We start from the raw sequence: 26,105 nt of genomic DNA on the forward strand, positions 1-26,105 counted from the left end.
CACACGTCTGCTCTTAAACAGGAAAGCTTCCTCTTTTCCACCAGACCAGCCCGCCAGCATGAATTATGGGCAGGGGTCCGTGATTTCCCACCTTTCTGCCTGGAGGCCTGGCTCAAGGGTACAGTTCACCTATTTCTCAGTGTTACACCCTCCACAAAGCCATACATCCTTTAAGGATTTACTGAGCACTCATCCCGTGCCAGGCGCTGAGCTGAGCATCTGGGACTCAGAGGACAGGAAGATACAGTCCCATGATTAGAAGAGAAGCCTTTCTTCAGTGTGAACGTTCCCCCCTGGCTCCTGCTACCATATGATCTACATCTCTTGGGGCAGCTTCCCTTCCCACCTTGTTTTACCCTTGTCTTCTGCTTCAGATCCTCTTTCAATCAGGCCATCTGTCCCTTAAGGGCTGCTTCTGAAACTCCCGCAGCACATAGGAGAGTGAACGGCACATAGCAGAAGCTCAATAAATATTTATGGAATGAAAGACTGGACCAGAAAAGCATATTTCCTCTATTTAGATTTATGTGAGTCTGATGTCTGATACCCTGGGTCAGTTAGACTTCTTCTCAGTTTTAAATGACAAAAAAAAAAAAAAAAAAACAATCCAAATCATCTTAAGCAAAATGGGAGATTCATTGTCTATCACAGCATGATGTTTCTAAGCATAGCTTTGGCTGAGTCCAAAGCTCAAAAGTCTTGGTCTTCCACTGCTTCTCAGCCCCATCTTATCCTTGTTGGCTCCATGCTCAGATGAATTCTTCTCTTGTGAACCACGATGGCTCCTAGCAGCTCCAGCCTCTCACAGATTCTAGTCCAAGGGGAAAAATGAAAGAGTACCTCTCTTTTGAAACCCAAGCAGAAATCTCCAGGTTGGATGATGGGACTTGACTGGTTGACTTGGGTCATGTCTTCATCCTGCATCAGTCCTTGAGCTGAGGGATATTGTGTCCTCATTGACAGGCCTGGGTCACACGTCTGTGCCTGCAGCCACTCCTGCATCTTAGAAATGGGGCGGGGGTGGCTCTCTCCCCTAAACACAATGTGCTATTACCAGAATAAGGGAGGGTGAATTGGGGGAATAAAAAAATCATGATCATTAAGCTTCCCCTCCTAGCAGAAAGCACATCTTGCCTGTTTCTTGAGCCCAAGTCAAGTCATTCCCTTTTTAGCACAAACATCTTTGTTTTCTCCCCCTGCTTAGGCAGTAGAAATACATCAAGTCCACATAAGGGAGACAGAACTGTTTCAAACCGAACCTCCTCACTTCAGCCAGGGGTTGCCCATGGATCTAGGTTGGCATCTCCCAGGGTCATTCTCCATCAACCCCAGTAACATGTGGGGTCACCTTGGTTGAGGAGAGCTTTATTTTTTATTATTACTATTTTTCAAAATCAAACTTGTTTTTTAATTATACAAAATTTTAAAGCTTTTTACTTTGAAATTATTTAGGTTTCCATAAATATCACAAGAATGGCCCAGAGAGTTCCTGAATACCCAGCTCACCCTGTTAAAGGGAAAACGTTACTTGCTCAGTTGTGTCCAACTCTTTGCCACCCCATGGACTGTAACCACCAGGCTCCTCTGTCCATGGGATTCTCCAGGCAAGAATACTGGACTGGGTTGCCATGTCCTCCTCCTGAAGATCTTCTCGACCCAGGAATCAAACCTGGGTCTCCCACACTGCAAGCAGATTCTTCACCATCTGAGCCACCCAGGAAATATATATATATATGAAATGATATAACTGCTCCTCAGCTTTTCCTTATCATTCATGACCTTCAGAGGAGGCTTTTAAAAGCAGATGTCTGCATGTGCCCCTGCCCCAGTTCTAATTCAAGTGGACTGGGAGGCGGGGGGGGGGGGGTCTTAATGTCATCCAAGCACCACCTCCACTGTGAATTGTAGCGCAACTGAGGAGAGAGACGTCCTCGGTTTTATATTCAGACAGCACCGAGAGTAGGACCCTGCCCTACCGCCTATGACCCAAGTTGTAAGTGGACAAGCTAACTCATCTCTCTGAGCCTCACCTTCCTTTTCTATGAAATGGAAACGGTTTAAAAAAAAAGTTTTCAACCAAGTAAATTTTAAAGGTCTCATTGTCTGCATTGAATGATTCATGACTCAGTCACCATCTCATGTAACAAGTAGAGAGACTCAAAGGTGTACAAAATGAAAAGTCTTTATAGGCAGAAGGAGGAAAAGAGTGGATTGTTTCCAGGCTTAGGAAACCTACCTATGGAGGACAGAAGGGGACTATGTGGCAGATTACCTTATTGGTACTGACCAGAGAAGTTTAGACTGAAGCGGGGAGGATGTTAGGTTAGTTTAGGTTAGAATGCAGTCAGGTATTAAGTCTTAGTCTGCTGTTGTGGCGCTTAGCACAAGTGACTCCATTTTAGGCCTGTTGTTTCCTTTTCAAAGCAGAATGATAACCCCTAGTTTGCAGGGATGCAGTAAGGATTAAATAAGATAAGGCAGACAAAATTCTGGCACTAATAGGTGCTTAAAAATTCTTAGATTGTAGGCTCCAAACAAGATTGCCAGGGGGCATTTATTACTCATCAGTGCAGAAGCAAACCTTACTCGGTTCCCAAATAATGTGTTTTTCAGATGCCAGCCACTCATTCTTTGCCTCACCAAGGAAGATCAGTTTGTCAGGATGCTTAATTTAAGAAATCCCTCTTAATAGTATCATAATGTGAAAGGATTTTTTTTTTTTAAAGTGAGTGTGTGTCATGCTCAGAGAGCATGAAGTACAAAAGAGACATGCATATGCAAATTACCCTTACAAAAGAGGTACTCCAAAGACACTTTCTGAATAATGGCGAGAATGTTGGCTACCCAAGCACCAAAATCTGTCTCGGAAACGTCCAACATTTATTTTATATATTGTTGACATTATATGAAAGGAAAGGTCACAGGTGAAATGTAAAGAGTTTTTTTTTTTTTTTTTTAGTATTTGGGACTGTGTTGGATGAACAGCCTCCCTCCAGGAGAGGAGTATCTAGGAGGGTTTAAATGTCACTAACAGTCTCAAAATTATTGCAGTGGATTTGCAGCAAAAGGGTTATAAAGGGCCTTTTTCATTAAAAATGTTCTTTGATCTTCAGTTGTAGCTTTGGTGGCGTTATTGGCAAGAGAGCCATGGTGGGGGAAGGTGTCTCAGAAGATGGTGGGGGGACAATGTTGGGGAGGCATTTGTGGCAGATTGTACATGAAAGAACTTTCTGCTCAAAGAGAAAGTGCCGACCAGCCAAATGAGTGCACGTGTAGTCATTTCATTAATTTCTATACCTACAGGAGATTGAGAAGAATGCTTTACAGCACTCTTCCCTACAAGAAAACCAGCTTAAAAACACTCTTGGACACCACCTCAGCCTTACAGACTGCACCTGTTTACTCATCCCAGGCTGCAGGGCGTGAGGCAGGTCTAAGGCCCTGAGCATAAGCCATCCTCACAGTTCCTCAACTATAGGGCGTGTAAAAGATGGAAGACCCCTCACATAGGATCCTTTATGTAAAAGCATCCAGTCCAGTGCTGGGCATAACTGAGGTCCCAGATCAATACTGCAGAGAGAGGTCTGAATCTGAAGTAAATATCATGTTACTTTATTTTCCTAATGAAATTAAATCTTACTCCACGTTCCCACTCACCAGGATAAATCTTTCCCCCAGCACTCTCCTCCCACCAGTGCTATTTGATGGTGCAGACTATATTGGTTCTGAAACATTCAAGGTGGGCCTCTGGCCTTCAGTCTCTGTGGTCACTGCTGCTACTCAGGGCCAAGCCAGTATGGTCTGTGGAGGCAGAGGCTCTTCCCCTCTTCCATCCAGGCTGAGGATCCTATCACAGTGCCTGGGGCAGGGTTGGAGGGTGGGGAGGAGAGCACCAGTCTTCCAGGACCACCATGTGGCCATTCCTCTCTGCAAATCTGTCATTGCCACTACATCCTCCAGGGTGTCAGGGGCAAGCTTCCCACTGACACATTCCTCTGCTGTAACTTGCAATGGAAAGCTCTTTACCTGGTCAGCCTTTCATTCCACATTTAATCCAGGTCTCCTAACTTTCCCACCAAACCTCTCATCCCCGCCAAGCCCAAAGATGCCAGAGAGCCCTTTGTCTTCCTATGTCCTGCATCCTTGCCTGCAGGTAACCAGAGTCAGGACAAGCAAGCAGCACCGCTGGAACCTGTCTGCTGGCCACCTTCCAGGAACTGATGACCCTGGAATTCAGCCAGCCTGCAGAAGAGGCTCAGACTCAGCCCTGAGTTCTGAGGTTCCTGCTGGGGCTAGTTAGTTGCAGGGGTTCTCCTCCCTAGAGACCACCTTAAATATTGGCTGAGAGGATGGCAGACATGGGACCAGAAGAGCAGGCTCCATGCAGGATCTCAGACCATAGGCTTTGCACTAATAGGGGCGGGATTCACATTTACAGAGCACAACCACATGCCAAGCACGGGGTTGAGCCCTCATCCTCACAAACACCTCATGATGTCAGTGCTATTTTTACCCCATTTTGATGTAAAATGAGGTAAAATTATTCTTTACCTAGAGAAGAAGGAGTTTTATGAATATTTCACATCCTTTTCCCAATCCAGTAAAACTCTGCTTAAATAGCATTATTTTTTTCACCTTAAAAAAGAAATAGGTATTATAAACACATAATCTTAAAAAATGGAACCAATAAAAAAGATCTTTGTGTAAAATGTCCCTCTCCCCTCCCTGGCCCCAGCCCCAGTATTAACTGAGTACTTTCAAGATGTCCGGCCCACTGCTAAACTTTTTTTGTTTTTTTAATATTTATTTATTTTGGCTGTGCTGGGTCTTGGTTTCAACACGTGATATCTTTAGTTGTGGCATGCAAACTCTTAGTTGTGTGGAATCTAGTTCCCTGACCAGGGACCAAATCCAGGCCACCTGCATTGGGAGCTTGGAGTCTTAACCACTGGACTACCAGGAGTGTCCCTAAGCTTCTTACATTCTCCGTTTAATCTTCAAAACAACTCTAAGTGGCAAGTGGTATCATTCATATCTCCATTTAAGGTGATGACATGGAGGCTACGATGGTAAGGACAGACCAGGACACCAAACCTAACTGTTGGTCTCCAAAGCCCACCCCCTCGACCTTGTCTGCACGCCTGGCCCCTCCCACTTGAGCCAGGACTTTTCCACTGCAGATTCTGTTTGCAAAAGTTACCCCTAAGCCTCAAAGTCACTTGGCTTCCATGGGTTTATTTCAGGTATGAAAGCAGGTGGTTTCCCAGTGCACCAAAACGGTACCACCACTCCAAGCTCTTTACTACAAGCTATGTCTGTGCCCTTCCTCACTCAACAGCATTCCCAGGCTTTCCTGTCCACTGCTCTGGGGAAGATTTTGGTCTGCAGTGATAACTGGGGTCTTGTTTTAAAGCTCGCTCCCACTTTGCTACCTCTATCCACTCCGACAGCCCAGGTGTGGATTTGGGAGATCTGAAGAGGCCAGTTGATTAATAGTCTCCGGGATATCACAACTAATTCCATCCCATCCCTCTGGGTAGAGGGGCCAGCAGGTGGAATGCCTTACGTCCCTCCAGTTCACAGTTGGTGGAGTAGAGATGGGGTTTCAGCATTGTCTTCTTGGTAGGGGTGAGAGGAAGTGTGGAATTGTTTCCCCACAAAGCCCAGATCATCCGTATGCCATCTGCCTTTAACAGCAAGCGCCCAAGCACCGAGGGCTTCTGTAGTGTGCTTAGACAGTGTCTCAGGCGAACGAGGAGAGGGAGAGAGAGAAAGACAAGGAGCATCTTGGCTGCTCCATATTAATTAAATTGTAAAGAGTCAAATAGGAATGCAGTAATGATAATAGGCCTGTGGGTGAATCAAGTGTATCTGCCTCTTAGGAACAGGCTGGGAAACTTTTGCTGGGAGGAAATTGTATTAATAAATGGATGACAAATACAGAATAGCTTCCAGCCTGCGGGCCATACTGACTTGCTGGTGGAACTGAGTGTGACTCATGTGTTTGCCAATAATGCTCCTTGGGGAAGGCCGCCTTCTCCCAGTGCCTAAGGGCAGTGGGGTGCTGGCAAATGTTTCACAGCCAACTCTTGGAGGGGGGAAGCCTTTATTTGTAACATCTGCTGATTTCTGAGTTATAAATATTCCCACCATGCCTGATTTCAAGTTACCAACATGAAGTCACTGAACACAGGGTTGGAAAGAGCTGTGCATACCAGTGTATAGCTCAAATAGATGCAGATAACTTCAAGAGCATGGCTATGGGTAAAACGTATAAGATAACTAGAAAGTGATGAGATTCAAGTGTTTATTATCTTTGTTTTTAATATAACATTTAATTGCAAGTAGTTATAATTTGATGTTTAATAATTGCTTAATAACTAAATGCTTTATAAGTAAAACTCAATAAGTAAATGCTTAATAACTGCCTCGTGTTGTTTAGTCACTAAATCATATCCAACTCTTTTGTGACCCCATTGACTGTAGCCTTCCAGGCTCCTCTGTCCATGGGACTTCCCAGACAAGAATACCAGAATGGGTTGCCATTTCCTCCTCCAGGAAATCTTCCCACTCAAGGATCCAAACCCATGTCTCCTGCATTGGCAAGCAGTTTCTTTACCACTGCACCACTAGGGAAGCCCAATTGCCTTATAGAACTCCCCAAAATCTAACAAATCAGCTCTGACAAGACAATACGAGCCAGCCCAGCACCCCACTAGCAAGTCAGGAAAAACAATTGTATTTGAGCTGCAGCTATTTCCAAGAAGAGTAGACATGAATTATCCTAGAGATGGGGGTTTAGCATAAAGAAGTCCTCAAGCGGGACTTCCCTTGTAGTCCCCTTTGAGTAGTTAAGACTCCACGTATCCAGTACAGGGGCCATGGGTTCAATCCCTGGTGGGGGAACTGAGATCCAGCATAGCATGGCCAAAAAAAAAAAAACAACAGTGAGAGTTTCACTTCTTCTTTTCCTATCTGGATTCCTTTTACTTCTTTTTCTGCTCTGATTGCTGTGGCCAAAACTTCCAACACTATGTTGAATAGTAGTGGTGAGAGTGGGCACCCTTGTCTTGTTCCTGATTTCAGGGGAAATGCTTTCAATTTTTCACCATTGAGGGTGATGCTTGCTGTGGGTTTGTCATATATAGCTTTTATTATGTTGAGGTATGTTCCTTCTATTCCTGCTTTTTGAAGAGTTTTAATCATAAATGAGTGTTGAATTTTGTCAAAGGCTTTCTCTGCATCTATTGAGATAATCATATGGTTTTTATCTTTCAATTTGTTAATGTGGTGTATTACATTGATTGATTTGCAGATATTAAAGAATCCTTGCATTCCTGGGATAAAGCCCACTTGGTCATGGTGTATGATTTTTTTAATATGTTGTTGGATTCTGTTTGCTAGAATTTTGTTAAGGATTTTTGCATCTATGTTCATCAGTGATAGTGGCCTGTAGTTTTCTTTGAGTGAAGTAAGCCAGAAAGATAAAGAACATTACAGCATACTAACACATATATATGGAATTTAGAAAGATGGTAATGATAACCCTATATGCAAAACAGAAAAAGAGACACAGAAATACAGAATAGACTTTTGAACTCTGTGGGAGAATGTGAGGGTGGGATATTTCAAAAGAACAGCATGTATACTATCTATGGTGAAACAGATCACCAGCCCAGGTGGGATGCATGAGACAAGTGCTCGGGCCTGGTGCACTGGGAAGACCCAGAGGAATCGGGTGGAGAGGGAGGTGGGAGGGGGGATCGGGATGGGGAATACGTGTAAATCTATGGCTGATTCATATCAATGTATGACAAAACCCACTGAAATGTTGTGAAGTAATTAGCCTCCAACTAATAAAAAATAAAAAAATAAAAAATAAAAGCCCTTCCCTGAAACCCAAAAAAAAAAAAAAAAAAAAAGTCCTTAACAAATGGTTTTTGGAACAGCAGTGGATCAATGCAGAGCCTGAGACAGAGATTACCTCAACTTACAAAGACCGGAAGAGTTAGTTCTGACTTTCCAGGAGTCTCTCTGCCAGAGTAGAAATGATATGATCATGTCAAAGACAAATCTCATTCATTTGAACTTTTTCCCATGTGCCACCATTTCAGAGATGGAAACAGTGATGCCCAGAGGGTCTAGAGATTTCCCCACAAATCACATAGTAAATGGTAGAGCCAAGTAGGAGTCCAGATTCTTTAAGTCTTACTATTTTCTATCTCACCAGCTGTACAGTCAGGCCACCCAAGGTGGGTATTCTCTTGCTTACTGTACATCCCCTGCCTGCTTCACCTATACCCTCCTCACCTGATTGACCTTGCTACATATTTGCCCTGACCCCCACTAACAGGTGGGCTGGTGATTGTTCTCTTTTAAATTTTTATTTATTTATTTATGTTTGGCTGCACTGGGTTGTTTTTATTGCCGTACACCGGCTTTCTCTAGTTGCCTGAGCGGGGCTACTCTTCGTTGCAGTGTCTGGGCTTCTCATTGAGGTGGCTTCTCTTTTCGTGGAGCACAGGCTCTAGAGGGTGGGGTTCATTAGTTGTGGTTCGCCAGCTTGGTTGCTCTTCAGCATATGGGACCAGGGATCGAACCTATGTCTCCTGCATAGGCAGGGGGATTCTTTACCACTGGACCACCAGGGAAGTCCTGGTGATTGCTCTAACCTTTAAATCAAAACACCAGCACCAGGATAAGTTATCACAGGGGCCCTTGCGGGGCGTGTTCCTCTGCTGGCTTCCTAGCAACCAATGAACCAATCAGACGCCAGGTCACTTCCGCCTATAACCAGTAACCTTGGCTTGCAGGGTGTGAAGATGGCCGCTGTATCCACGCTGTCGTGTCCAGAGGCCCCCGTTCACCACACACAGTGGGTTGTCACTCCAGGACCTTGCTTCACACAAGTAAGCTCCCTCTATCCATGAACCTTTGATGTCTCTGTCACTGACACCAGGCTGTTTCTTCGGTCTTCAAGCTGACAGCTACAGGGCATGTCGGCCTACAAGGTGCGTCCAAACGATTGGTGAAGCAGCTGGGAGTCTGAGGAGACTCCCGAGAGTGCCGAGACGTTGGGAAGTAAGGACGGGGAAGCTATGGGGGCCTGAAAGTTAGGGATGTAATCCTGAGGTGGCTGTCGGTTAGCATTTGGGGCACAGAAGTTGCGGGGGTGATCCTGCAGTGGTTGTCCACTAGTATGTGAGACCCTGTGGTGGCTGTCCTTGGTGAATGGCGGCCGCCACGAGAGTACAGCGAACTAAGGCTTTTGTGGTGCTATTGGCCACAATTACAGTGAGAAAAAAAAGTAAAATTGTAAGGCAGCAGCCACATCTGTGGACTGGCCACTGCTTTTTGTTTGTTTGTTTTCTTTTAAAAGTAAAAAATAAAAGTGTAACAATTTTATTATATTAACATATTTATTAATGTTGTATTTTTCCCTTTTTCTTAAATTTGAGAGTATTTTCAGAATTTTACTTTTTAAAAATTAATATATAATTGATTTGTAAATGTTTTCAGGTATATAGCAGTAATTCAGTTATAAATGTATATACATATATATGTATATAAAATGTATTTTTTAATATTCTTTTCCATTAGGTTATTATAAGATATTGAATATAGTTCTCTGTGTTATATATAGTAGAATCTTTTTGTTTGTTTATTTTATATATAGTAGTTTGTGTCTCTAATCCCACGACCCAGATAATCACGATGGTGTGATCACTTACCTAGAGCCAGACATCATGGAATGTGAAGTCAAGTGGGCCTTACGAAGTATCACTACCAACAAAGCTAGTGGAGGTGATGGGATTCCAGTTGAGCTATTTCAAATCTTAAAAGATGATGCTGTGAAAGTGCCGCACTCAATGTGCCAGCAAATTTGGAAAACTCAGCAGTGGCCACAGGACTGGAAAAGGGCAGTTTTCATTCCAATCCCAAAGAAAGGCAATGCCAAAGAATGCTCAAACTACTGCACAATTACACTCATCTCACATGCTAGCAAAGTAATGCTGAAAATTCTCCAAGCCAGGCTTCAACAGTACATGAACCATGAGCTTCCAAATGGTCAAGCTGGATTTAGAAAAGTCAGAGGAACCAGAGATCAAATTGCCAACATCCATTAGATCATTGAAAAAGTCAGAGAGTTTCAGAAAAACATCTACTTCTGCTTTATTCACTATGCCAAAGCCTTTGACTGTGTGGATCACCACAAACTGTGAAAAATTCTTCAAAAGATGGGGATGGCAGACCACCTAACCTGCCTCCTTAGAAATCTGTATGCAGGTCAAGAAACAACAGTTAGAACTGGACATGGAACAACAGACTGGTTCCAAATCTGGAAAGGAGAACAGCAAGGCTACATATTGTCACCCTGCTTATTTAACTTATATGCAGTGTACATCATGAGAAGTGCTGGACTGGATGAAGCACAAGCTGGAATCAAGATTGCTGAAAGAAATATCAATAACCTCAGATATGCAGATGACACCACCCTTATGGCAGAAAGCAAAGAAGATCTAAAGAGCCTCTTGATGAAAGTGAAAGAGGAGAGTGAAAAAGTTGGGTTAAAACTCAACATTCAGAAAACTAAGATCATGGCATCCAGTCCCAACAGTTCATGGTAAATAGGTGGGGAAACAGTGGAAACAGTTACGGACTTTATCTTTTGGGGCTCCAAAATCACTGCAGATGGTGATTGCAGCCGTGAAATTAAAAGACGCTTGCTCCTTAGAAGAAAAGCTGTGACCAACCTAGACAGCTTATTAAAAAGCAGAGACATTACTTTTCGGACAAAGGTCTGTCTAGTCAAAGCAATGGTGTTTCCTGTAACCATATTTGGATGTGAGAGTTGGACTATAAAGAAAGCTGAGTGCGAAAGAATTAATGCTTTTGAGCTGTGGTGTTGGAGAAGACTCTTGAGAATTCCTTGGACAGCAAGGAGATCCAATCAGTCAATCCTAAAGGAAATCAGTCCTGAATATTCATTGAAAGAACTGATGCTGAAACTGAAACTCCAGTAATTTGGCTACCTGATGCAAAGAACTGACTCATTTGAAAAGACCCTGATGCTGGGAAAGATTGAAGGCAGGAGGAGAAGGGGACGACAGAGGGTGAGATGGTTGGATGGTATCACTGACTCAATGGACATGAGTTTGAGTAAACTCCAGGAGTTGCTGATGGACAAGGAGGCCTGGCATGCTGCAGTCCCTGGGGTTGCAAAGAGTCGTACAAGACCAAGCAACTGAACTGAACTGAATGTATTTCTTATAAATATGAGGTGTCTCAGCCTCCAAATGGTATTGCCACGATTGCTTTGTGAATGAGCGCTGTTTAACTAGTATAAAAGAAATTATGTGCTTAGGTGAATTCTCAGAAATATAAAAAAACTGGCCAGAATGAATTTCAGGTGATCAGGAAAATATTCAGTATGGAATCGATACCTGGTATTGAAGCTAGCTTAAGCTTGCTGGTTTGATTAATGTAGACGTGTTTTTAGAGTTATCAGGGTTAAGTATAATATTGTTGTTGTACATTGGTTTACTAGCGATCAAATAAGACCTCATTATATCTGTTGCAGATTTGTCAGCAAGGAAAATAACTTGACAGGATGGAACTTTAAGCAAATGTTAAATGAGATTAGAGCTCTTAAAAAAGCTCTACTGCAGCCATGAAATTAAAAGACGCTTACTCCTTGGAAGAAAAGCTATGACCAAACTAGACAGTGTATTAAGAAGCAGAGACATTATTTTGCCAACAAAGGTCCATCTAATCAAAGCTATGGTTTTTCCAGTTGTCATGTATGGATGTGAGAGTTGGACTATACAGAAAGCAAAGCTGAGCACCAAAGAACTGATGCTTTTGAACTGTGGTGTTGGCGAAGACTCTTGAAATTCCCTTGGACTGCAAGGAGATCCAACCGGTCCATCCTAAAGGAAATCAGTCCTGAATATTCATTGGAAGGACTGATGCTGATGCATTTGAAAAGACCCTGATGCTGGGAAAGATAGCGGGAGGAGAAGGGGACAACAGAGGATGAGATGGTTGGATGGCATCACCGACTCAGTGGACCTGAATTTGAGTAAACTCCCGTAGTTGGTGATGGATAGGGAGGCCTGGCATGCTGCAGTTCATGCGGTCGCAAAGAGTCAGACATGACTGAGCAATGAACTGAACTGAACTGATAGAAATTATTATATTTTGAGAATGTCTGTCTGAAAAAATTAGTCTCTGGGGTAACTTGAAACTAAACTGTATTAAATGAGAATTCATTGACTATTTGGGTCATTTCAAATAGGATAATATTGGAACATTAATTTCTGGGCACACGTAAGTTTACCTACCTTTGCCTTCTTAGGAGAGGAAGACTGAAACATAAGTTTTCCAATTGAAAATGCTGGTATGACAAGCAGTGCACAATTACTTGCTTCTTGGTTTTTGCCAGAGATTAAAGTTTTTAAGGATCAAGATTATAATCAGTCATAATTCTAGTTATTGTTACCAAGTTTCTTTATTGGTTACATTGTAATAAGATGTTTAACCAGTCAGTTTGTCTTTTTGTCATTTATAGACGGTTATGTTTGTATTCTGATACTCTTGCAAAAGTTCTTCATCTACAAGAAGATTCATAGGAAGGACTTTTGACAAGTACAGGTCTCTGATAAATTTCAGATCATACTCCTGAACTGAGTAAGAAATTAAAGAATCCTAATGGAAAACCTTCGGAATTTTCCACAGTTTATTGTGATCCACACAGTAAAGGCTTTGGCATAATCAATAAAGCAGAAATACATGTTTTTCTGGAACTCTCTTGCTTTTTCAATGATCCAGCGGATATTGGCAATTTGATCTCTGGTTCCTCTGCCTTTTCTAAAACCAGCTTGAACATCTGGAAGTTCATGGTTCATGTATTGCTGAAGCCTGGCTTGGAGAATTTTCAGCATTACTTTACTAGCGTGTGAGATGAGTGTGATTGTGCGGTAGTTTGAGCATTCTTTGGCATTGCCTTTCTTTGGGATTGGAATGAAAACTGCCCTTTTCCAGTCCTGTGGCCACTGCTGAGTTTTCCAAATTTCCTGGCATATTGAGTGCAGCACCTTCACAGCATCATCTTTCAGGATTTGAAATAGCTCAACTGGAATTCCATCACATCCACTAGCTTTGTTTGTAGTGATGCTTTCTAAGGCCCACTTGACTTCACATTCCAGGATGTCTGACTCTAGGTGAGTGATCACACCATTGTGATTATCTGGGTCATGAAGATCTTTTTTGTACAGTTCTTCTGTGTATTTTTGCCACCTCTTCTTAATATCTTCTGCTTCTGTTAGGTCCATACCATTTCTGTCCTTTATTGAGCCCATTTTTGCATGAAATGTTCCCTTGGTATCTCTAATTTCCTTGAAGAGATCTCTAGTCTTTCCCATTCTGTTGTTTTCCTCTATTTCTTTGCATTGATCGCTGACGAAGGCTTTCTTATCTCTCCTGGCTATTCTTTGGAACTCTGCATTCAAATGGGAATATCTTTCCTTTTCTCCTTTGCCTTTTGCTTTTCTTCTTTTCACAGCTATTTGTAAGGCCTCCTCAGACAACCATTTTGCCTTTTTGCATTTCTTTTCCATGGGCATGGTCTTGCTCCCTGTCTCCTGTACAATGTCACAAACCTCCGTCCATAGTTCATCAGGCTCTGTGTCTATCAGATCTAGTCCCTTAAATCTATTTCTCACTTCCACTGTATATTCATAAGGGATTTGATTTAGGTCATACGTGAATGGTCTAGTGGTTATCCCTACTCTCTTCAGTTTAAGTCTGAATTTGGCAATAAGGAGTTCATGATCTGTGCCACAGTCAGCTCCAGGTCTTGTAAGTGTCATGCAGGGTATGTAGGGGTTGGGGTGCATGGTCAGGCCACCCAGGATGGCTGCTCCCTTGCTCTCTGTATATGCCTGGCTCCACCAGAGCCTTCTTCACCTACCCTCTACTCACATGACTTCCAACATACTTGACCCTGTCCCAGCTTATTATTGTTCTCGCATAATATCAGAACATCTTCACTGAGATAGCTTATTTCCTGGTTTCTCTGGTAACTGATGAGCCAACCTGACATCAATTCCCACTGTAACTGTAAACCTCCTTCTCTCTGCAGGAGCGAAGACTGTCACCATGTCCTGCCCAGCATCTGCCGCAGTGGTTGGGGGTTGCTCCAGGACCTTGCTTCAGACATGTAAGATCTCCCTATCCATCAAACCACTGACTCTCTGTCACTGACTCCGGGCTCTTTCTTTGGTCTTAAAGTTGGCAAGCACAGGGCTTGCAGGCTTGCGGGTACAGCGCAGTACCTGTAACAGGTGTAAAAAGAAAGGACAGGAGGCTAGATAAAGAGAACAGAAGTTTCCATTAGTTGAGAACTTCCTGAATGCCAAGCCCTTGGTTGAACCTTTTGCATGTATTATCTCATTTAAGCTGTATCACAAGCATGATTATTGTTTTCATTGTATTGGTGAGAACTTCGAGGTTCAGAGAGACTGGGTAACTCACCCAAGGTTGCATGGCTGGTCTAGCCTCACCTAGCCTGGGTCCGAGCCTTTGTGCTGTTAACAGCTTTTGAGAAATGGAAAAGCAAGAGCTGAATGACATGGAAGTGCTACCCTCAAGGAAGGCACAGGGTCTTGGAGGTGGCGTTCAGATTAGGTTAATGACAGTTGGATCCTAGGATGGCTGGAGAGCAGTAGCTGTGCTGCCAAGACAGATGGGTCAGAATCACGTTGCTCTCTCTCTCTCTCACACACACACACAACTGAGAGGAGCCAATCAAAGCTTGGCCACATGGATGTTTTTCTTCTTGATTTTTTTCTTTTCCTATCTTTTCCCCCCATTGGCTTCTCTCCTGCCCTTTCCCCAGTACTGATGGATTCTCCTCATTTCTGAGCTAGAATGGTGGCCTTATGTGCAGAGCATCTTCTAGAAGGATGGCTCTTTCCCTTTTCCATCTCTCACTTCTTTTTTCAGCCTGTGACTCCTTTGTTCTTCTGGTTGAAACTTAAATCCTGACTTGAGCATCCATCACATTGCCCGTCTGTATAGCCGGGCTCAGCACCTTTCATGGAAGCTCCCAGACCATCTTCCCTTTGCTACAATGACCCTCCTTTTTCCCTATCACTGGGAGCACGGGATTTCAACAACCCTTCTTGTCTCATCGTCAAATCCTTACTATTTACGAATCTTGGTGTGTTAGTGCTGATATGATGGTCAAAACAGCCTTGCATAAAATAAAGTTACTCCAGTGTTACTAAAGTGTTTAAGAGGGAAAATGTCCCCAGAGATATATCTTAGCACAAAAATCACTTTTCTGAATTTAAGAACTTTGCCAGGTCCTTTTGTCTGACATAGAGCCATCCCTACCCAATGAGGCTGTGTGGTAGGCTGACCCCTTCTATAATCACATGTTGTTTTGGTGAAGAGGCTTTCATGACTCATGAATTTATGAGCCATGTCATGCAGGGCCAGCCAAGAGGGATGGAGCATAGTGAAGAGTTTTAACAAAACATGGTCCCCAGGAGGAGGAAATACTCCAGTATTCTCACCTGGAGAACCCCGTGGTAGGCTGACAATTTAATCTGGTTCTGCCACCTCCCACCTCCCAGCAGTGTAGCCATAGAAAAGAATCAGTTTCTCTGTGCTTAATTCTCTCATTTACTCAATGGGGTGATCACATCTGCTCTGCAGGACTTTATGAGCACGTGAGGTGATGGCCAGCACAGAATGGGTTCTTAAGATCTGCTCTGGGGACGTTCCTGGAGCTCCCTAGTTAAGACTTTGCCTTCCAATGCAGCCGGTGCAGGTTCAATCCCTGCTGGAGGTGTAAGAATCCCACATGCCTCAGGGCCAAGAAACCAAAACATAAAACAAAAGCAGTATTGTAACAAATTCAATAAAAGACTTTAAAAATATTATCCACATTAGAAAAATCTTTAAAAAAATAGTTGCTGTGGGTACATTCTTATTCCCTAGTGACCCAGTGTTTTTTATTGAGGGCCCTATGTACTTTATGTTTTTAGGGCAACTTTACTTCTACTATGTAACTTGGGCCCATAAACCCATCGGGGTCTGGTTATAGAGCATAAAATACATTGTAGCAACTATAGGCAAAAGGCATTTAGTTCAAAGTATTATGTGGCCTACAGAATCATTAGAGATTTGAAGAAAATGACTCTAGCTTAAGTTTTCTAAACTGGCAGAATTGGACCTTCCAAAGTCTCCTGCCTTTTCTATGACAAGAAAGCATTGACTGATCCAGGAACTTCTGTTAGAACTGTTGGCCCCATACCCATGCAATTACTACCATTGTCAGAGAGGCACCTAAGTCAGGAAGTCTCCATTGGTGCCTCCAACCCCACACCCTCACTGCCTGCTACAATCTGCAGTGCCAAAAATGGGTGCCCCGTCCACTACTTACCACCCCCCAGCTCTCCACCCCCCACAGCCCTGTCACTGTTAGTGTCAGCAGAAGCTGTAGAAACATGCCTCTGCCTCATTTTCTATCTCCTGATTCCCTCCTGAGCATATACGCTTAGCTGAAGTTGGAGCACCTCTGGAAATCTAGATGCAAGGGAGTCTGGGAAATTCCATCTTTCCTCTTCAGCCTTTGCAGAACAGCAGACACTTACGACGGAGGCCAGAATTGATGCCAAGCACTTGCCTTCCATTTTTCACAAGAGCCTGACAAACGATTTCCTGATTGAAGTCCTGTGGTATGACTTGCTGGTCACTTTCTCTTTCCCTGGTGACTGCGCTGCCTGGTCTGGTATCTTAAGGAATCTCTGAGCACCACTTGCTTCTGAAAGCTGGCTGTTCCTGGGAGCACAGATTTCCTACAGGTCTCTTGGCTGAAAATTGATTTATGTCCCAAAAGTGGGGTCAGTGTCCTTTTTGCTTCTCCTTGCCACATCCAGACCACTTCTCTCTCAAAAATCCCAACTTGCCTCTCTGAGGGATGCTGCCCTTCTTGCCAACCTCAGGAGTACTATTTCTTCCCAGAGACATTCCAGATTTAACTGGATACTCAGGGTCACCCACAGAAGTACCTAGGGGGCTCCAATCTCTTCCGGAGTCCTCTCAGCAGGGGGAAAAATGTTCACAGTCTCTGGGAGCCTTCCTGTTCAGTGCAAGCTGCCAAACCAACGTCCCTCTTTGGGCACAGCCGTAAAGCTATCTACAAACAGATGGATTTTTAGAAAGTGGAAATGTCAGTGGCTCAGGACCAGAAGAGGCTTTGGGGACCATCCAATCTATTCTTCTCTTCTTTCAGAGAAGGGACATGAGGCCCCGAGAGGTAAGGGACTTACCCAAGGTCATACAGACAAGGTAATACTGCTTCCATGGCAAGGATGCCTTCAGTAAGTCAGCAGACTTACCAGGGGCCCACTTTGTATAGTGACTGTCTTTGGTCAGGCTTCCGAGAAGCAGAGCCTGAGAAGGGATTTGTATAAAACGCATTTATTTAAAAGAGTGATCTGAACCTGCATGGGGAGGAAGGAAGGAAATAGGATAAGGAAGGAGAAGTTTTAAACAAGTCTGTAGTTTGCAGTGACATCTAACCATAGCTTGATCCTGCGGAGAGATCTAGACCGCACACTGCCTTACGGAACTTGAACCCCCTTAGACAAGGGTGTTATTCTTTTATATTTCTGCACCAGCTAGTTATTAGTTATGGGCTCATCCAGCGTAGGGGCCATTATTTTCAGGTACTTCCAGGCAAATCGGCTCTAGTCTCTGAAGAGCAGTGTTCCCAGCTAGGCATCAGGAGTGAACTGTTAAAAACAGCACCTCCAGCAGTTGGGTGGGTGGGTACCCTGAATGGTAAGAAGGGCCGCTGGAGGTCTAGGTGGGGCACCGAGGTGGCTGTTACTGGCCTTCAGACGAAGTTCTCTGGATCCCAGCCTAACAACTGGGATTCAGTGTCTGCTCTGTGATCCCAAACAAGTCACTAAACCTCTCTGAGCTTCAGGTGCCAAATCTGAAAAATTAGAAAAAGAATCTTTCCTCTTAGGGTTGTTTTGAGCATTCAGTGAGCTTATGCGTGTGCCAAACTACTTAGTCCAGTGACTGCATTCAGTATTATTGTAATTATCAGTACTTTTTATTAATTACAGCAATATAATTATCATATTAAATTAAATATATAATAATTAGAGTAGCATAATTATTGTAAGCAATTAGAATGATGATAAAAATTGACAACCCGAACAGCAGAGCTGTATGAGGTCACCATCTACCACTTACCATCCAGGGGACATGGGAATGCATTGTCCACATCTCAACAACAAAATCAGGATCATCCAAGGAGTGGCATTATTTTTATCTGCAGTATGAATGTAAATGTGTGCTTTTGGTGCTCCCATCACACCACTGAGATAATTAACCAGAAGCAATTACAGTGCACTTGGCAAATTGCAGCTTTGCCCTCTTTGCAAGGGACATGTTTTATTTATACTTCCTCCCTTGTGGCCTGCTGATTGATCACATTCCAAGTCCAGTATTTAAAGGTGAGATGCTGACACGGACTTCACCTGAGTTTCCCTCAAGGTTCTCATACACCGGGCCCAGGCAGGAAATTTCCTTGTGTCTTTTCCGATGCAGCCATCTCTCTGACAATCAGCGCATCTGGGCAGATCCCAGTGCCCCCACCCCAGGGACAATTGCTGAGTCCTCCTTTATTGAATGTCACCAGTGAATCAGTGAAACACCATGAGCTAGACACCTCATCTCCCCAGCTTAGTCGTCTCCAATTTCAAACCACAGTGAGCCAACTCACTTTTAGAACATTGAACTCACTGAAGCCTTTCAAAGCTGGACGTGGAAAGTGGAGATCCCACTAATGCTATTTCTGATAATCAGTCTGGAGGACAAAATCTGGCATGTGGATTTATGCTGAGATGGTCATCTGAGCTTTACTTACAAAGCAAGAGGGGGAGGGGATGAAATGTCTTAATCTAAGATTAGAAATGGTATTTTCAGACATAAGAGAGTAGGCAGACACTAAGACAATGTAAACAAAGAGTGTTTAAAATACATGGGAAAATAAAATAAAATACTTGGGGAAAATATTAACCAAATAGCTTTTCTGTACAAAGTGGATTTCTTCTATATATTACCTCCATGACCATTTGTGTTAGTGTTTTTATTGATGTTTGATATTAATTCTTTGAAATCTAGTGAGTTACTAGCATTCTAGTAAATAATATTCTTCATGTATATTAAACATTTGAAAAAACTCTTTAATTTTTTAACACCTACATTTTTTCATTAGATGAAACAGGAAAATACTACCCACAGGAAACGATGTATCATGACTATATTATTTCTCATCGTGATTTATATCCATGGTGATCTCTTTTCTCATAGAAAAAAGGAGATTCCTCGGGTGACATTAACCAAGGTAAAAAGGGATATGGGACGAACTTTCCTCCTAAACAATCCCATGAGATCTGCCACAATAATGTGGGAAGTTTTCATTTAACTACCTGGTATTGCCAGCAGTTGGTACATCCTCTCCAGGCCCTGGCCTCCACATTCTAAACACCTCCTGTAGGTGTCAACTCTAAAGCACCATCCTATTACTTTATAAGAAAATACTTAAAACAGAGATTAATAAGAACTGACTTTATGTTTTGAACATTAAATTTCATCTTGATATACAGGCATCTAATCTCTTTAAAATTAGCTTCAGTTGCTCAGTTTTTATTTAGAAATTATTTATTGAGCACTTTACACATTTCAGACTCTGTGTTAGGCCCAAGAAATAAAATGGTGAGTTAATCTCTGCCCTGAAGGAGCAGAGATTAGTAAGGAAATTAGTAATTTTCTTACTAGAGTTAGTGAGGGAAAAAAGGTAGCCAAGAAAGGGAAAAAAGACACTATTCACCAAAGGCTAAACACTAACAGTGCTAGCAAGGAGAAGAATAAAGGATTTGACCTCGTCAGGGTGAGTGCTGAGATGATGCAAGAAGGATGAGTAGGAGTTAGCTAAGAAAAAAAGAGGAGAGAAGAGCAGCCCAGGAATAGGAAATAGCATGTGCAAAGGCCCTGAGGTAGAGAATATAACCACCTCGTTTGAAACTGCAATCAAGAAAGAGGGGGGAGAACATGGTGGAAGGTAAGACTAGAATATGACTAGGATAGCAGACATTGTAAGGGGCTTTTTTTTTTTTTTTCCCCTCAGTTCCAGGTCTTAGTTATGGCATGTGGGAAAATCTAGCTCCCTGGCCAGGAATCAAACCCAGGTCCCCAGCATTGGGAGCATGGAGTCTTAACCACTGGACCACCAGGCATTATTCACCATTTTTGCTGGATAATGTCAGATGCCTATCCAGCATCTTTCCCAGTAGAATTTAAATTTCTTTAGGTATTCTGCCTTCTCCATGTTAGCTTAAATTGTGCACTCTCACCTCTAAGGATGGGTTCCAAGAAATCTAAGTCAATCCTTCTCAATCCTTGGTTTAATCCCTGCAAGAGACAACTGCTGATTGTGCCAGGTAACCTAAACTGGACCAACTGGACCCTGAAATGATGAGAGGGGTTTAATTCCATGACAGGGAAGAGGTCTTTTGCTCTCCTTCGAGGAATAAAGCAGGAAGCCTGTTGACCTATTGCTGTTGTCAGTTCAGTTCAGTCACTCAGTCGTGTCCGACTCTTTGTGACCCCATGAACTGCAGCACGCCAGACCTCCCTGTCCATCGCCAACTCCCGGAGTCCACCCAAACCCATGTCCATTGAGTCGGTGATGCCATCCAACCATCTCATCCTCTGTCAGCCTCTTCTCCTGCCCTCAATCTTTCCCAGCATCACGGTCTTTTTAAATGAGTCAGCTCTTCGCATGAGGTAACCAAAGTATTGGAGTTTCAGCTTCAACATTAGTCCTTCCAGTGAACACCCAGGACTGATCTCCTTTAGGATGGACTGGTTGGATCTCCTTGCGGTCCAAGGGAGTCTCAAGAGTCTTCTCCAACACCACAGTTCAAAAGCATCAATTCTTTGGCACTCAGTTTTCTTTATAGTCCAACTCTCACATCCATACATGACCACTGGAAAAACCATAGCCTTGACTAGATGGACCTTTGTTGACAAAGTAATGTCTCTGCTTTTTAATATACTGCCTAGGTTGGTCATAACTTTCCTTCTAAGGAGTAAGTATCTTTTAATTTCATGGCTGCAGTCACCATCTGCAGTGATTTGGGAGCCCCCAAAAATAAAGTCAGCCACTGTTTCCACTGTTTCCCCATCTATCTGCAATGAAGTAATGGGACCGGATGCCATGATCTTAGTTTTCTGAATGTTGAGCTTTAAGCCAACATTTTCACTCTCCTCTTTCACTTTCATCAAGAGGATCTTTAGTTCTTCTTCACTTTCTGCCATAAGGGTGGTGTCATCTCCTTATCTGCATATTTAAACTTTGATAATTGTGTTTAGTTGCTGTTGTCAACCATGGGATAAAGCCAGGTGGGTGGATAGTGAAGAGGAGAGATGGGAAGAACCTTGGTCCTTGACCATATTGTCGTATCACTAAACCAAGCAAGCCTGAAGCCTGAATTGCCTCTAGACTTCTTATAATGCAAGATAACAAAGATTCTTTTTGTCCAAGCCAGTCTGAGCCAAGTTTTTAACACTTGCTCCCAAAAGCATTTTGCTGGATACATATCATGCATAAGAATTGTTGCCTTTATTCCAAGAAGAACAGTGGTCTGAAATTTGGGTGCAGAGTCCATAATTCTGAGAAAAACATTTATGAAACAGGACTCGGTACATTCCTTGCTACCACCACCACCCAAAATATTCTAGTGTTAAATGAAAAATGTTGGAAATAGAATTCCTCATACATGATCTCAATGGAGTTAAGTGCCTCTGAGTGCACAAACACAGAAATACACACACACACACACACACACACATTAAAGACAAGACTGGTAAGAAAAATACTATGTTAAATGCTGGCTCCAAGGTAGGGAGATTATTAGCAGGCTTTTATTTTTTTTTTTTTGGTTTGGCTATTTATGTACTTCAGTATTTCCTGATTTTTCTACAATGAATATACTTTATAATTAAACATCAGTTCAGTTCAGTTCCTCAGTCATGTCCGACTCTTTGACTGTAACATCAAAGTCAACATAAAAATGTTTTCCACCTAAATTGACATTGCCTACAATGGTAAAGCATCTGCCTGCAATGCGGGATACCCGGGTTCGATCCCTGGTTTGGGAAGATCTTCTGGAGAAGGAAATGGCAACCCACTCTAGTATTCTTGCCTGGAGAATTGCATGGACGGAGGAGCCTGGTAGGGTATAGTCCATGGGGTTGCAAAGAGTCGGACATGATTGAGCAACTTCACTTCATTTCACCACCAAAGAGGCTACTTTAATTTTTTGAAAAATATAATGGCCAAAATAAAACTAAAAAGTAACATATCTAACATAGTCTATTGGAAAAGAGAACGATTTCTAGTCTTTATGTACTGTATCCAGACAGTTAAGGATTTATCTTTGGTCTTATCATAGAATAAAATATCTTGAGAGCATGAGTATGTCCAATTTTCATTTTAAATCCTCAATTTATAAAATAGTTACTCTTATTCATTTCAAAGTTCCATTAAATAAAATAGAGACACTTGCAAATTTTGAGACCCTCAGGAGATATCATTTAGCATCTTTGGAAAACACAATATTTAATTATCATAGCATGAGGTACTCTTAATGGCACATTTCAACACTGCTATTGAAACTGATTTCTGAGAGGAAAATTAAATGATATTTCCACTCACATGCCTTATTTAAATACAAACTACATGCATAATTATCTTTGATCCCCACTGCCACTTAAAAATAAAATACAAAAGTGAAAATACAAAATATTCATGGAAGTTTTTTCGTCCATAAGTCAGTTACCAAAAAATTCATAATTACCCAATACCCCTAAATGGTACATGTACCTCAAATGATTTGGGATCCCTGTTTGCTGACCAATACCTATTACAAGATTCAAATTCTAAAGCCTACCTTCCTACTATCAGAGTCATTTGAGATAAGCTCTATTCTAGGATGGAAGATAGTATCATTTTTATTAATTCCCTTTAATTATAAAATTTGCATTTTTAATTCAATCTTTCCTCCACTATGTACTTCTTCCTTTTTTCCCCCAAAGTAATAAATAGACCTTGTTATTTCACACTAACCATTTTCTTTCTAAGATGGCAGGAGTATTTTCGGATAACAAAGCCAGACAACCTAACAGATACATCAGAGGCAACACCTCCCACCTCAGTTTCTGCCCCTGTAATGAGTGAGAGATGATAAAGGAAGAGATAGTGGGCCTCAGGGCTGGCCACAAACATTCCAGTTCTCCCCTCGGGGAGCTTGTGATAGGGCTACCCTTCTTTGAAATTAGGAAGCCTGTGTTACTTTCTGTGGCCAGTGGATTATGGATACAAGTAATTGTGTCACTTCTAGGTTGACAGTTAGAGAGCTGAGTGTGAGTCATTACACCTCATTCCCTAGCCAGGGAGATGCTGGAAGCACATATCAAGGTCATACTTCCATCAGCCTGAGCCGTTAAGGGACCATCAAGAGCAGAGGCCCACTTCCAACCAGCACAGGACAAGTGCATTTTGTTAAGTCACTGCACTTTAGGGGTTGGTTGTTAGTGCAGCACGTGTGCGCTTAGTCACTCAGTTATGTCTGACTCTTTACAACCCCATGGACTGTAACACACCAGGCTCCTCTGTCCCTGGAATTCTCCGGGCGAGAATACTGGAGTGCGTAGCCATTCCCTTCTCCAGGGGATCTTTCTGACCCAAGGATCAAACCCAGGTCTCTTGCCTTGCAGGTGGATTCTTTACCATCTGAGCCACGAGGGAAGGCCTAGCACAGCATAACCAAGCCTATACTAATTGGATAGAAGGGAAAAAAAGGGAACGGGTGCTTGAATTCCTTCAAAGGCCTTTTGTGTTTCTGTTGAAAAACGCATTCCCTATTTGGTAAATGATAAATAAGCTCAACAATGTTCTTATGAAAGTCAAAACCATCCTGAAAAATGTTCTTTGTGTTATAATCAAAACCATTTCATTCTAAGCTTGAGTTGAATAGTTTAACTCTAAACCCACATATTTACTGGGTTACTGAAAAGAATTTATGAGTACCTATGAACTGTCTAAAGGGGAGTTTTCAAATTTGGGGCTTTCAGGTTGAAGATAAAACAATCAATATGAGCATATTCTATATCACATAGATAGCCAACCTATATCTAAAGACGGACCTATACACCTATGTCAGTGATGCTAGTGGTAAAGAATCCGCCTGTTGATGCAGGAGAGACCAGAGATGCGGGTTCCATCCCTGGGTTGGGAAGATCCCCTGGAGTAGGAAATGGCAGTATTCTTGCCTGGAAAATTCCATGGACAGAGGCACCTACAGTCCATGGGGTCATAAAGAGTCTGGCATGACTATGCACACAGCCACACAGCCATACACCTATATACAAGGCAATCCCAGCGACCAAATTGCTTCGTGGTTACATTTATCTTGGCACCCAGTAGTATTATTAATAGTTTGTCAAAGGCTAGGCAGTAAAGAACCAAGTTGGACATAACACTGAAGGGCTGCCTTTGTGCCCAGAAAATTTCCCCAAAAGCAAACATGGTCAGCATCTTGTTTTGAGCAGTGATTTAGTTCCAGAAAAGCTATGTCATCTTTCACATTAATGTTGTGAATTTGAGTTTTATTGGTTTGACTGTTTGGTTTTAACCTGTAAATTGGTTTTTCCTTTTATAGTTTATAAGAATTACAGACATAAATTTATATCTATTTTTCTGCAATATAAATTTAAGTAATATTGTAATATATATATAGTGAAACTCCACACTTTGGGGATGGTAAGAGTTTGGTTCTCAGATCATTTTTCCTTCAAAAGGCCCAATAAATAAAAACAATAGAAACTTAAAAATTAACTGTAAAAACAATTTTTCAATATTTAAAAGAAAAAGCCTACAAACATTGCTTATTTTAGAACAGTCTCAAAGCAGCTCTCTCCCTTGGAATAAGCTATTTAGTTATATGAATTTACTCACCCAAGTTTATCCAAAAGAGTCATCTGAAAACACAAGAGCTAGCTTCGGGACTCCATAAATCTCTTCTTTATGCTTTTGATGGAAGAAGACAAAGAGAGAGTTGTTTTTGTTGTTCAGTCACTCAGTCATGTCCGAGTCTGCAACCCCATGGACTGCAGCACACCAGGTTTTCCTGTCCTTCATTATCTCCCTGAGTTTGCTCAAACTCATATCCTTTGAGTTGATAATGCCATCCAACCATCTCATCGTCTGTTGCCCTGAAAGAGCTCTGAAAACTAGAGAAGCATCAGAAATGATGAAATAAAGGCATTTGTGGCTCTTTTCAAAGGCAAGACCCGTTGCAGCAAAATGTATCTTTCTTTGCGCTGATGGGACATTTGCTCTCACCATCAGTTTTTTGTGACCATGTCTCGCCCTGACCACACTCTTATATGCTCATGGAGCAAAAATCTCACAGTCCCCACATTACTCAATCTTTGGTGCCAGTTTCCTGTTAAATTGTACCTTTTACCTCTTTGCAATAAGCAGTAGCTTTGCACTCAGCTTCCCATTCTGTCTCTTCAATGTCACTGGATTAGGAATTTCCTCATTGCAGGACAAATTTTTTAAAGTCAATTTTTATTGGCATATAGTTGCTTTACAGTATTGTGTTAGTTCCTAAATCATACAGCAAAGTGAATCAGCTATACATATACATAAATACAGGACAAATTAATGTCATACATTCATCAAAATTTGACAGCTCACCCGGAAGGAACTGAGGTCGTACACACCAGTTGAGAAATACTGTCCTACAAGTACAGAGGGGCAAATTTGGCCCATATTGATTGCCACTCAGTACTCTGGATTTGAAGAGCACTTTTACAAAACACTTCCCCCACCACCTTAAATTTGTTCAACTCTGAATTTTAAAGGGAAAATGTAATTCATCTGATCCTGATTTGTTTGCACTTAACTCATCACGATGTTGTTTTGAAGAAGCTGATGTGCAAAA

This window comes from Dama dama, chromosome 24, assembly GCF_033118175.1.
Source record: "Dama dama isolate Ldn47 chromosome 24, ASM3311817v1, whole genome shotgun sequence".
NCBI lineage: Eukaryota > Metazoa > Chordata > Mammalia > Artiodactyla > Cervidae > Dama > Dama dama.